Source organism: Mytilus galloprovincialis, chromosome 4 (assembly GCF_965363235.1).
Source record: "Mytilus galloprovincialis chromosome 4, xbMytGall1.hap1.1, whole genome shotgun sequence".
Classification (NCBI taxonomy): domain Eukaryota; kingdom Metazoa; phylum Mollusca; class Bivalvia; order Mytilida; family Mytilidae; genus Mytilus; species Mytilus galloprovincialis.
In genome coordinates, this window is record NC_134841.1 from 76074075 (window position 1) to 76088679 (window position 14605).

At 31.7% G+C, this 14605-nt stretch overlaps 1 long non-coding RNA gene across 4 annotated transcripts; it reads right to left on the bottom strand.

Moving 5' to 3' along the window:
• Nucleotides 1-826: 826 nt before the first annotated feature.
• On the bottom strand, nt 827-14132 carry LOC143072972 (uncharacterized). Of its 4 annotated transcripts, XR_012977365.1 has the most exons (6): nt 13867-14132; nt 11710-11809; nt 8997-10225; nt 8403-8470; nt 7268-7327; nt 827-4050 (listed from the first exon to the last, which is right to left on the bottom strand). It is a non-coding gene; the product is annotated as an uncharacterized LOC143072972 (long non-coding RNA). The 4 variants fall into 4 exon arrangements; XR_012977366.1 differs by lacking the exon at nt 11710-11809; XR_012977364.1 differs by having other exon boundaries at nt 8997-11809.
• Between the last annotated feature and the right edge of the window lie 473 nt (nt 14133-14605).

A 14605-nucleotide genomic window follows, 5' to 3' on the forward strand; every position in this document is an offset into this window, starting at 1 on the left:
CATGTTTGGTTACATTCCATTCAGTGGTTCTCTAGAAGAAGTTCAAAATGTAGAATGTTAACGACGACGATGGCAACGACAGACGCCAAGTGACGAAAAATGAAAGACAACACCGTGACTAACATTTTGCCTGGACTTGAGCATGATCACTGAAGAGACATTAGTTGTAGACTGAATGCCTGGACTCGAGCATGATCACTGAAGAGACATTAGTTGTAGACTAAATGCACATCTGGTGCAGAAAACATGGTACCTTGAATGTTACTAGTACCACAAGGTTGATGCCTTTGCTGGTGAACTGTTAGTCCCCGAGGTTATCAATCTAATTGATGAATTCAACAACACTTACCATTATCTTGATATGTTTTCGTTTTTCCTGTATCTTGGCATTGCACAAGGTCATGTTTTTCTCTGACTGTTTCATTGTTTATGAGGGTACATTTTTATACTAAATCCTGGAGGTTGGATGTGCACTGATTGATAATTTAGTCTTTGTTGCATGATTATTTGATTAGTTGTTTTGGGCTTTGAACTAGCAATCAGTAACTGTGAGTACTCTTAGATCTGAAGTTAAGTGTCTTTTTGTTATTGGGATGAACAAGTACCTGGTTTTTTTTTAGATGTATTTCTATTTGTATCCATCTGATAGTTGAGCCCTTTTCAACTGATTTTTATAGTTCGACTTTCTTATGTTGTTCTGTTACACCACAGTCCCAGGTAAGGTGGAGGGTTTGGATCCCGCCAACATGCAAAACTTTTAATGACGTCTGTAAACTGATGAAAGTCTCAAGGATGTTTTGAAAAATAGGTACTTCTCAAATAACAATTATTATACAATTTTGTTTATTATAAAGCAACATAAAATGTACAATAGTATCATGGATATATAAATAATGAAAACATATTATTTATACTGTAAATTCAAATAAAATTTCCAAGTATATATAGCTTGGTAATGTTAAACATTGGACTTGTATAATAAATAATTGTTGTCATTTAAGAACATGGTCAAAATAAATCATGCTATCGAAATTTACAATATAATTTTATTTTTGTGAAATCTATACTGGTGTAGCAATTTTTATTAAAAACAAATGTATCAAAAATCTGAATTTTTTAGTCATTTGAAAATAAATGGATAAACTGGAGTATAAAGATATGTAGTTCCTTGCAGACTATCTTCTTTTGTTAAATATGTGATACAGTCGTCAAATTGACAGTAGAATCTTGAAAAAAATGTTTAAATTCACAGGACGACAATTTAACTTGTTAAACAAAAATTGTCTACATTCACAGCTCAAGAACTTAACATTAACAAAATTGTTGGTCGACAAATTAACTTTTACAAATAATTGTCTACCTACATAGTTTCCAGGATTAGTGGTAAGGTTAGGGTTAGGGCAGCTAGTTTAAGGATTATGATGAAGGATGTTTGCTCGTTGTGTTTTGGAATTTTTGTCAGATTAACAAAATCCTCTGGTTTTATCCATTAAAATGTTTTGCCCATGGAACTCTATTTTTCTTTTTATAAATCTTTTACATGTATAATTAGCCATTTGTAAAAGTCTTATAAAATCTTAATTATCTATTTTTTAATAGTTTTTGAGAACTTTAACTGGTCAATAATACAGCTATGAAAAATCAAGAGAACATTAGCCCGCCAAAATTCCAATGGCTTATATCTTGAAAACAAGCACCTTGACCCCTATATTTTTTTCGCTTTTTTGATTCCTCAATTAATCCCCTATCAATATATACTAGTTTTATGGAAAGTTATTTATTTTAAAACTGAGCAGCAAACTTCCTTAAGGGTTAGATTAAGGGTGAGGGTTTGGGTTAAAGTAAAGAATGAAAGTGAGTTTAAGGGTTAAGGAAATGCTCTATTAATGTGTAAGTAAGTGCCCTATATTTTGTTACTTGGTGAGATAAAAAAGAAAGAGATTACTTTAAGGGAGTTCGCTTCTCTGTTTTAAAATATTTAACTTTTCAAAAGACTAGTTTATATTGATAGGGGATTAATAAAGGAATCAAAAGAGCCAACAAAAATAAAAGGTCACCATGATCGTTTTGATATATTAGCCATTGAAATTTTGGCGGGAAAATGTTCCCTCTTGACTTTTCATAGCTTTATCATTGACAAGTTAAAGTCCTCAAAAACTATTAAAAAATTAATTAAAATTTTATAAGCTTTTAACAGACAGCTTATCATTATACATGTAAAAGAATTAAAAAAAGAAAAATGTGGGTCACCGGGCAAATTTGTTTAGGCATTCAAATGGATAAAACCAGAGGATTCTAAAAATCTGACCAAAGTTCCAAAACATGACAAGTGAGCTTCCTTAATATAGGCATCTGTTGACTTGTCAACCTGTCGACCTGTCTACAGGTCAACCATAAAAGACTTATTTTATTCTATCAAATTGTCAACCATTACAATTATAATTTTCCATTTCATCAAATAATAATTATAAAATGATAAGTTTTTATTAACTATTATTATAACTATAATACAAGTTTTTAGTTGCATAGGAATACATATCAAAAGCTAGAACTAAATATCTGTATACTACATTTGAGCCAAACAAATAACAGCATTACGTAAAAACAATAATTTGTTAATTTACAGTAAATGGAAAAAATAACAGCATAAAACTAGAGGCTCTAAAGAGCCTGTGTCGCTCACCTTGGTCTATGTGAATATTAAACAAAGGAAGCAGATGGATTCATGACAAAATTGTGTTTTGGTGATGGTGATGTGTTTGTACATCTTACTTTACTGAACATTCTTGCTACTTATAATTATCTCTATCTATAATGAACTTGGCCCAGTAGTTTCAGTGGAAAATGTTAGTTAAAATTTACAAATTTTATGAAAATTGTTAAAAATTGACTATAAAGGACAATAACTCCTTAGGGGTCAATTGACCATTTCCGTCATGTTGACTTATTTGTAAATCTTACTTTGCTTAACATTATTGATGTTTACAGTTTATCTCTATCTATAATAATATTCTAGATAACCAAAAACAGCAAAATTTCCTTAAAATTACCAATTCAGGGGCAGCAACCCAACAACAGGTTGTCAGATTCATCTGAAAATTTCAGGGCAGATAGATCTTGACCTGATAAACAATTTTACCCCCATGTCAGATTTGCTCTAAAGGCTGAGGTTTCAGAGTTATAAGCCAAAATCTACATTTCACCCCTATGTTCTATTTTTAGCCATGGCGGCCATCTTGGTTTGTTGGCCAGGTCACGGGACACAATTTTTAAACTAGATACCCCAATGATGATTGTGGCCAAGTTTGGTTTAATTGTGCCCAGTAGTTTCAGAGAAGATGATTTTTGTAAAAGATAACTAAGATTTACGAAAAATGGTTAAAAATTTACTATAAAGGGCAATAACTCCTAAAGGGGTCAACAGACCATTTTGGTCCTGTTGACTTATTTGTAGATCTTACTTTAATGAACATTTATGCTGTTTACAGTTTATCTCTATCTATGATAATATTCAAGATAATAACCAAAAACAGCAAAATTTCCTTAAAATTACCAATTCAGGGGCAGCAACCTATCAACAGGTTGTCCGATTCATCTCAAAATTTCAGGGCAGATAGATCTTGACCTGATTAACAATTTTACCCCCATGTCAGATTTGCTCTAAAGGCTTTGGTTTTTGAGTTATAAGCCAAAAACTGCATTTTACCCCTATGTTCTATTTTTAGCCATGGCGGCCATCTTGGTTGGTTGGCCTGGTCACCGGACACATTTTTTAAACTAGATACCCTAATAATGATTGTGGCCAAGTTTGGTAAAAATTGGCCCAGTAGTTTCAGAGGAGAAGATTTTTGTAAAAGCTAACGACGGACGACGACAGAAGCCGGACGCCAAGTGATGAGAAAAGCTCACTTGGCCCTTTGGGCCAGGTGAGCTAAAAATTAATCATTTGGCTTTCAGAATTACCATTTAAAGATTTCATTAAACAAAAAAGCAATATATATCTGGTCTGCATGATTGTTATTGTCCATTGGATTGACCACACAAGGGCACCTGTAAAAGAAATAAAATGATATTTCATTTCTTGACAATCCATATTAATTTTTTAAAGTAATGTTAAAATATATGAATTAAGTAAATTACCGTAACGTGTAAATATTTGAGTGGTAATTTTTCTTTTAAATAGATAGATTTTGTTGTATATAAAAATACTTGTTTTCTATTCAAATTTATTGATTTACCAAAATATATTGCAATAGAGATTGCTCTGAGAGAGATTGTGCAGTTAAATTTGTTATAAAATGGAAGACATTTTAATAAGCTTATTTTGATTTTCAAGGTGTTCAACATCACTATTACCATGGAAGTATTATATTAACAGGAACTACTACGACCCGACTTCAAACGTTTCATCTGCGATGCCGCGCGCAGTTTAATGACATGTTAATTAGCTTGAAACATGGCACGTTATTTACATACCAGCGTGTGGTGCCCTACAATATTGTCATTCTCGGTTGCTTTCGGGATTACGGAAATAAACGAAGAAATCGAAAGTTGTTATAAATTCTTAGGAAACAGCAATCGGCAAACCTCGGCAGATTCCGTTACCCTACATCTGCATACGTGTGCCGATTGAGTGATTGATGGATTAATGCGAGTCATCATTAATTCTATAGAAAAACACATTGACGATGGAAATTTGTACCAAATTTATTGAATAAATGCCCCATTTTTATTGATTTATTTTTCGGTAGAAATTGGCCTATATGTAATATACACTGTATATCGCAAGTTGTGATTATATAATAACTACTGTTTACTCCACTGAGTGGCACGCATTTCCTGCATATTTAAGACGATTGTAAATTATCGTTCTGATAAAATCAAAAGATCAAAGAGATTTTAGATCAATGTAGGAATTATTAAGCTTTGCTCTAAATCCAGGGTAAGATCATTGGTTGGTATATACGAATGTTCAGCTGAACCCCGATGTGTTGAATTTTTTTTAGTACTGCGACTCAAGGATTTGTATAGTGACATTATACAAATTCTTGTGCGACTGTTTAATAATATTTACCATTATCATTTGGACGGTTTCATTTGGTCGGATAGTGATAACATATTTTAGGGGACAGAAATGTATTATATAAATAGCTATATAACGTAGTTAAATCTCTGCTGTATTTTGTTGATTGGTACTTGCTCGATTAATTTTCGTATTGTAAACTGGAAATTTCTACTTTCCAGGATTATCCAGTAACTTAACCATATATATTACTCTAAACTTCACAGTTTTAATATTTATCAAATATATTTATTGTTAACCGGCGGTAACCGGAACACACCTTAATCGCGATTTAAACTTCACCCACAAACTAAGAAAATAATGTCACTCACTATTTCAAATCATTGTAGAATAATTAATTCTGGGCCGATTTTCATTTTTTATGCATCAGTCGATTTGTTTAAATAAGTTGTTCACGAATAAAGGTCTACCGACGCGATTGAAATAAGTAAAGGTGTTTTCCGACAGGTAATATTGTTAAGCTGTCTCGATTAAAACCACGTGATTGATAAGAAGTATCTCTGGTCAATTTATGACCGCGGCATCGCAGATAGTCACAAAAGAAATTAACGACAGTGTACTAATTAGACAGTTTCCATATCTTTTCTACTGGGCTACCCGGGTTATAAATAAATGCTAATTAATCGTTGTAGTTCCTGTCAATATAATACTTCCATGCTATTACCAATATCGAATTAATCATTTATTGAGTGTCAAACGAGAGCAGAAGACTGAAAATTTGAAAAATTTACATACATGATAAAATTATAATTATTCATGATATTTCGATAGTATCATTGTTTGGTTCTAGTTTTATGAAATTAACTTTTTTTTCTCCATTCATTGAATAGAGAAATGAATTCTTTGGAAATTTTTTTGAAAGAAATACAAAACTGAATAAGAAGCAAAGTGTAATATAACAAGTGAAACTGCGAGCTACTGCTCACTGATGATACCCCCGCCGCAAGTGGATAATATTAATAGTGTAAAAATATGCAAGTGTTCGGTAAACAGGAAGTTGTCGAGTGATGAATCTGAAAACGCATCACACGGTATAGCTGACTTATATAAATCCTGAAACCAAATTTCAGAAATCCTTGTATTGTAGTTCCTGAGAAAAATGTGACGAAAATTTTCAACTTGGCTATCATGTGTAAAATCATACAAGTGTTCGGTAAACAGGAAGTTGTCGAGTGATGAATCTGAAAACGCATCACACGGTATAGCTGACTTATATAAATCCTGAAACCAAATTTCAGAAATCCTTGTATTGTAGTTCCTGAGAAAAATGTGACGAAAATTTTCAACTTGGCTATCATGTGTAAAATCAGACAAGTGTTCGGTAAACAGGAAGTTGTCAAGTGATGAATCTGAAAACGCATCACACGGCATGGCTGACATATATAAATGTTGATACCAAATTACAGAAAGGGTGGATGTGTAGTTCCTGAGAAAAATGTGACGAAAGTTTCATGGGACGGACTGACTGACGGACTGATGGACGGACTGACAGACGGACTGACAGACAGAGGTAAAACAGTATACCCCCCCTTTTTTAAAGCGGGGGTATAATCAAGACATCTTATCTATGTGTCAGCATTTGCCATTTCATTGCAAATAAATGTGAGGTTATCTCCCCTTTTCAAGTATTCACAATTCTTTAATATAGTAAAAATAATGGTTCTCTTAATGATTCAGTTCATGGTTATTAGGTTAAAGTTTAAAAGTGGTACAAGAGAAAGTAGTTAAAAAGAACTATAAACCTTCTGAACATTAAAACATCTGATTTACATCTATAAAGGCTGCAGTAAAAAATATAAGATGAAATATAATTGCAAATAATAAAGATTTATAAAAATTTAAACTGTCCATAAGTTTACATTACTTAATTAAATTTGTTTGAGGGTAGTAATGCCCTTTACCATCAGGTGTCAAGCTGTCATTATGGGCTAATGTTAGCATCAAATTGATTGAAAAAATATCCTTCTCTTGATTTGTCAGAGGTCTCAAATAATGATTGTTACCGTTATTTTTTGGAAAATAACTAAATTGATTTGTCAAAATTAGTTTGATTTTTTCATCATCTAAAACTTAACAATTTGTTGCATGCTCCAAAATTTACAGTAAACTTATTTGGTAAGATGTTTTACCGTTGTTGGTTATAAAGGTCCCCTCTTGCATGTGGACAAATAAATATATTCTCACCTCAAAAAGATCCAAATTCTACACCAACCAGTATCCAACAGGACAAGCTGTGATGCTTACCTGAAATACAAAGTTGAATCAGTTATTTAAACTCTTCAAAAAAATCTACAGTGAATTAAATGATTTTCATTGTGATTGAGGAAAACTTGGGATTTCTGTGGATATTTGATAGAAAGTTGGTTGATAGAAAATTGATACTTTGAACATTCAAGTTTGTGGTTCATAATTACTAAAGAAATCCAGTGGATATTTAGTTTGAATCTTGATAAATAGAAAAAAAATCAAAAACAATTTTTGTTTCAAAGCTTGACAGAATTTTTTACTATCATGGACAATTATGTACCCCTTTCCTCTGGTGCTGAATATCTCAATATAATTCAATCTTTATGATACCTGAATCATTATTAAATTGACATCAAACACTTTTAGATTAAAATAAAAGAATATAGTTCCGATGTCCCACTTGTTGCATTTATTTAATATTTCCATAGGGCATTACTCTTTTTAAAACTATGTATGGCCACGTCTCAAAATGTTGAACAGTCTGCAATTTCAATAACACATGTGAACACAAACATTATGGTAGTCTCGCATGTCAAACATCATCTCAATATCTGAAAGTGTTTTAAAAAAAATCTATATAACTGTGATTTTCAACAATTTATGAAAGTCCATATCCCGTAATTTCGGCAAAAATTAGCCAAGCAGAACAAAACTTAAATTTGATCTATAACTCATCTTGGTTAACTCACATGCCAAAAATTATCCCAATATCTGAAAATGCTTAGAAAAAAAGTCTGTATAACTGTGCTTTTTAACAATTTATCAAAGTCCAAAGCCCATAATTTCGGTAAAAATTAGCAGAGCGGAACAAAATTTAAACTTGATCTGTAACTCATCATGGTTAACTCACATACCAAAATTCAGCCAAATATCTGAAGGCGTTTAGAAAAAACTCTGTATATTGGTTTGTTGCGGAATGATAGAATGACGGAATTTCGGAATTACGGACAAGGGTAAAACTATATGGCACAGACAACTTTGTTGCGGGGCCATAAAAAGCTGATCATCCACCATTATAGAACTTGTCAAAGATATAGTGTAACATGGAGGATAAAAATTTGGGTACATCTACCAATATGTTAGCAGTATCAGATCGCCAGTTCTTACTTCCAACACCATAAAATCAGTCCTCACATCAGCCTTTAAATAAATAATAAAAGCAATATACTTTTATGAAATATTCCTTTTACTGGTCAATCCACTATAGATATCTTTCACAAAACAGTCTACTAATAACATATACTTGTTAAAGAAATCTATTGTGCTGTATTGATAGAAAAAAGTCAACTGATAAACATTTCTTGTGGATATGTCATACTGTCCTCATTAACTTCAAGAATCCATGAAATTCTGTTGTGCTGTTTCAGAGGACTTGTAGTGAAACTGTTGCAGCAGTATAGGCCAACTGTTTAGTTCAGAGGGGCACATAGCATAACTCTTAGAAAAAAATTGAATCATTTCTTGTTAACATGCACAACTACATAATATTGTGTACATACTACCTTGTTTTATGAAATTCTGTTGTGTGATTTCAGAGGAGTTGCAATGACAAGAACCAGGTTGACAGACAGGACAGACAGGTCAAAAACATTATACCCCACGCAAATTCACATTTTACATTATTTGAGTTCAGAAATTAAAAATCTATGTGATGATTAAAACTTACTTTAAAAGTCTGATTCAATTGCCATTTCCAGTCTCAATCCTTATGGACAAACCCAAAGCTGATCTATAATGTTTAAACAAATAATCTGACCTACATATTCAGTTACAATAAAAATATTTTGGATTTATTTTTGGCAAATAGGATATGCATGATGTAAAAAACAAAATTTTGTCTTGTTTAAAAATCTAGCTTCATATAAAATCCCTGGCTCCACCCCCATGAAAATCAATTGGTCTGTAAATATTAATGATACTTCAGTTATAACAAGAATGTATCCAAAGTACACGGATGCCCCACTTGCACTTTCCTTTTCCATGTTCAATGGATCGTGAAATTGAGCAACAAATCTATTTGGCATTAAATTTAGAAAGATCATACCATAGGGAACATGTGGACGAAGTTTCAAGTTGATTGGACTTCTATTTCATCAAAAACTACCTAGACCAAAAACTTTAACCTGAAACTCGCACTATCATTTTCTATGTTCAGTGGACCATGAAACTGGAGTCAAAACTATCATTTGGCATTAAAATTAGAAAGATCATATCATGGGGAACATGTGTACTAAGTTTCAAGTTATTGGACTTCAACTTCATCAAAAACTACCTTGACCATAAACTTTAACCTGAAGCGAACGGACGGATGGAGGCAGACCAGAAAACATAATGTTCCTCTACTATTGTAGGTGGGGCATAATAAAAACATATTTTATTTTTTTGTCTACTTTCTATGTTAGTTTTTATTTATGTGCCTTGTACCAATCTAGTGCGTATAGCCAAAAGAACCATATTTTTTCAGTTTATTTTTATTGTCCCAGGTTGGTGCATTGTTGAGCACTAACAAACATGTTTAATCAGTGGGAGATCCAGTACTTTTTATAAGGAGGGCCCACTGACTGACCTAAAAAAAAAAGGGGGGGCCGCTCCAGTCATGCTTCAGTGATTCCCTATATAATCAACTCGTTTTTGGAGATATGAATGAAACACATTTAACTAAATATATTGTTTGATGTCTTGTGTTCTTTCATGTGCATTTTCATTTCTATAAAATCTATAAAAATTGTATGGCTTAAATAAACTTGCCCGATTTAGTTCATGGTTAAGCCTCAGACTTGGTTAAAGATCTCTCTAACCATCTTTCTTGTAGAGTTGATATTTATTTCAAGCTGTTTTGAAGCGCTTTTCAACATTGGTTTTTATGCTATCAAGATCCACTGTCCATTTAAATAACTGAAATGATAGCTGTATTTACATTATTTTATTATATACAGTTTGTCACAAAAATGTGTATTTAAAGCTTCACAACAATTTCTTCTTTCAATCATGATGATTTATTGGAATAAATTATATTACGTATTAAGTACAAGATGTGGGTGATAAAATATCTAATGTTTTGAAAATTTGCAAATAATAGGTTGTAAACCACAATTTCTTCCACCCTTAAAAATTATCATCTAGAACTCTGCTTATAGTTATAATAATTTTGGTTATAAATAATATTAAACTGTAAAAAGCTAAACAGCTGAAACTAAAAATATTGACAATTCTATGTACATAAAGGGGGTCTCAAATTCCGTTTGACAGCTTCAGTTTTTGATCTTTTTTAACTGGACCAAATAACTTCTCAACATAAAGATTCAGCACCCAATTTCTTACCCAATACCTTTTAAATCTTTCATGCATAAAATATTAAATAATGAGTAGTAAACACGGGTATTACCTCCCCTTAATTTCAACCTGCTATGAAATTAGCTAGGACTCAATATCACAACAACCAAAACACATCACCAGTTATGATACTTTTGTATGATACATGTAGTTAGTAACATGTGGGTCATATGAAATTAAAAATCAAAAATCAATTAATTTTGTCAAGTGTCTTTCTAAATGTTTCAACACTAGGCGAAAAAAAAAAAAATGCACAGCAACAAACATTGATTGATTAATTGTTGGTGTTTTTACACCACTTTTGGTGTAATACCACCATTGATTTTCCCCTATTAGTCTTTGTTAAATTTGCACTTTTCAAAAAAATGTGCAGAATTTATCTTTGTTTCAAATAAAGAAATACTTGGCAAGAGTAAACTTTTATCCTGTCCAGTACTATAGAAAAAAATTACATTTCATTGCATATAAGAAAATAACTATCATTGGAAGTTAACCAATAACATTTCTCCCCTTATTTTATCTGTGTAGAAGGTTTAGTCACCATGTAACCTCAAGATTACAAAATTTTCTATAGAAATCCCAAATGAAAAATAATGGTGTTTTGAAATACCCAAGACATATGTTTATGACACAGAAATGTTTTTACTGCAATAAAATGTAGGATTAATTACCTACAACTGTCAAATTCAAGGGAATATTTTTTTAGACCTACTTTCCTATACAACCGGATGTGACGTACCATGATTTGGTGGTATTACACATTTTGGGATATTTCCTGGTGACCAGTTTAAATTGATAGAGGAAGCTTGAGAGCCCAGAGAAAACCACTGACCTTTGATAATGAAACTGGCAACCCTATTGTCAATTAAGATTGGAGTCGAGCGCACCCACACAAGCAGGTACAAACAAACAACCTCAGTGTTGAATAGCTAGTGATTACAGTAGTAACCACTCGACCACCATGGTCCCCACAGCAAAATTGAATTGTTTAAAATATTAATCATCTACCATTTCTTAAATTTGAAAGAATTAGTTGTATACAATACCTCTTCTATTCCATCGTACTAACATTGATTGATAAAAACTGCACTTAGATATGAAATAGTGCTACATATTCATGGTATAGCCATAAAAAGATTGCTTCTTCTACAAATATAAAGACAGTGTCAACAAAATTGAAATTAAAGTCAAATACATATAAAAAAATCACATTATAAAATATTTTGCAATAATTTAAAAATGACTAAAATAAAGATTCCAAGGATGAAATAGTTTATGCTCTGAGAAAAAAATGCTTTCTTTAAAAGACCAGAGTACAAAATGTATTCAAAACTACCAATTTTTTCTTCTGAATATCAACAGACTTATGATGGGTATAGGAAGATGTGGTATGAGTGCCAATGAGACAACTCTACATCGAAATAACAATTTATAAAAGTAAACCGTTATAGGTCAAGGTACGGCCTTCAACACCGAGCCTTGGCTCACAACCAGCTATAAAGGGCCTAAAAATTACTATTGTAAAACCATTCAAACGGGAAAACCAACAATGGTTTGTATGGTAATTTAACACATTTCCTATTGTTGTGGTTAACTTATTTTAATGATGAGCAAGTTATCTCCCTTAAAAAATAGAAATGCTAAATATTAAACAAATAAATGGAGAACGTGTCCCTCCATTTCCCTCCCCCTAATTAAAAGCAAAAATGAAATAGTTCACTTTAAACTTTGGATTTGAAGTTAATTTAAGAGTAAATCTATTTTAAATTCTATGACTAAACAAAAAAAAAATCAATAACCAAACAAAAAGGTTTGACATTAAATATGAATTTCCTTAAAAATAATTAATTCAAACATGAAAAGAAAGAACAAGTGACTGCCTATTTTTTTCCAAAAATAAATAAGAAGATTACCAGCCTTTAGCTTGGATATTGGAGAAATTGTTGAAAACAGTGAAACTTTAAAATTTCAAGTCTCACTTTTTAAACATCAACATTTTTTTCTTCGAATTTTTAATTTTAATGATTGGTTATGTAACATTTTCAACATACACACTGTTAAATAGATTTTGATTCAAAATGGGTTTTTTAACTTTATTTTGAAAGTTATAAACAAAATTAAAAGCTTAATGCACTATAATATTTGGTCTTTTCAATCTCAATTACTATCAAATATCAAATGTATATCATTTCAAAATTACATAAAATGATCCATCTGAATTACACACACCATATCCTAAACAAGATACCACTGAACTATCCATAAAACAAAAGCAAGAAACAGACAATAAAACCTGACCAATCAGAACTACCTCAGAAAACAACTATGTTAATTGTTAATTGTTAGAAAAGACTTTGCACTTGAAGCACAATGTATTTCTGAAATGATCATTTGATATTTGTTTTTTCGATAGCAAATTGGTTTCAAATTAAGATTATTATTCTGTTACAAAATTCGACTATTAAGCTGGTACATCTTATCTTAGAAACAGAGGTACTCCAAAAATAACCCCTGGTTTTCTGGTAATCTTAAATTAGTATACTATGGAGCGCATTAAGCCTGAATTTTTAATGCAAACTTGATAGACAAGTGAATTTTGGTTCAAAATTATTGAAATATATTTCTCTTTCACCAAAAGTTTCATTTCTGCAAATTTGTTCGTTAATTTTAAATTAAGTAAACAATGACATCAAAAGCACTATTTTGTGTAAGAGTAGGCTTACTTTTACATACGTTCTAAATTTAAAGGAGTAATTTGTGGACTGACACCTACATAACTCTAAGGAGCTAAGCTTCTCAATGATAAAAAAAATAGTCTGTCAAACTGCTATATATCAAATAAAATTTTTCTGATAAAGTGTGTGGCTCAAGTTTTTTGAGATTTTTATAATTTTGTTAGACTCGAAGTAAATATTTTGCCAAAATTTTATGAAAATTAAAAGAGCAAATTATTATTCAATTCTTATTACTTTTATTCAAGCTGTTTCAATCAGTTTCAATTAGTTAAAAGCTAGTGCTGTTTTACAATCTATCACAATGCATTCAATTTATCAAAAACTGAAAAAAATTCAAATATATTTGCTCTATATTGATTTTAAATATGAAATAAAACACTGCAAATATGTTATCCTTTTGAAAACTCGTTTTCACTTACCTAACTTATAAAGCCAACAAACATTTCTCTATTAAACCAGTTTACTTACATTGCCTATATTTCTTCAAGTCTTTCACTGTAGGCTGCTAATCTTCTGTCCTCCTTGGTAGAATTGGAAATAAAAGAAAGTCATTATTATTCAGATTAATGTACACAAATCAAAACATTTTTATACACAATTTTTTCTATTTAAACATTTTCTCATTGTTGAAGGACTGGTCTGTGAACTTGAATATGAAGGACAGCAATAAAATAAAAGGGTTTCTTTGTTGTAGAGCAAGTACATTTGACATTTTCCATCTCTAATTCTTCTATTTTTTCCTGCTTCTTTAACAGGGACGTTAGAAAGGACCAATGGAGCGTATCTTTAGTTTGGCTGCATCATTTTTCCATGTGGACTGCTTCCCAAAAATGAAACCAGATAATCTCCAGAAAACTTCAGCATGACATCTCAAAGTCCCCTTCTACAGGCATGGGCAGAAAGCCTGTAGCTGTCGTAGGCCGCTAGCGAACATCCGAGGCCGCCCGTCCTCGCGAGTCTACACGTGGGCCATTCTCAACATCAATGACTGTCGTCCTATTTGGAGGTAACCAGCTACTTCAAGGAAACGCCACAAGCAGCAAAATCACTTAATCGTACTTACATTGCCTATATTTCTTCAAGTCTTTCACTGTAGGCTGCTAATCTTCTGTCCTCCTTGGTAGAATTGGAAATAAAAGAAAGTCATTATTATTCAGATTAATGTACACAAATCAAAACATTTTTATACACAATTTTTTCTATTTAA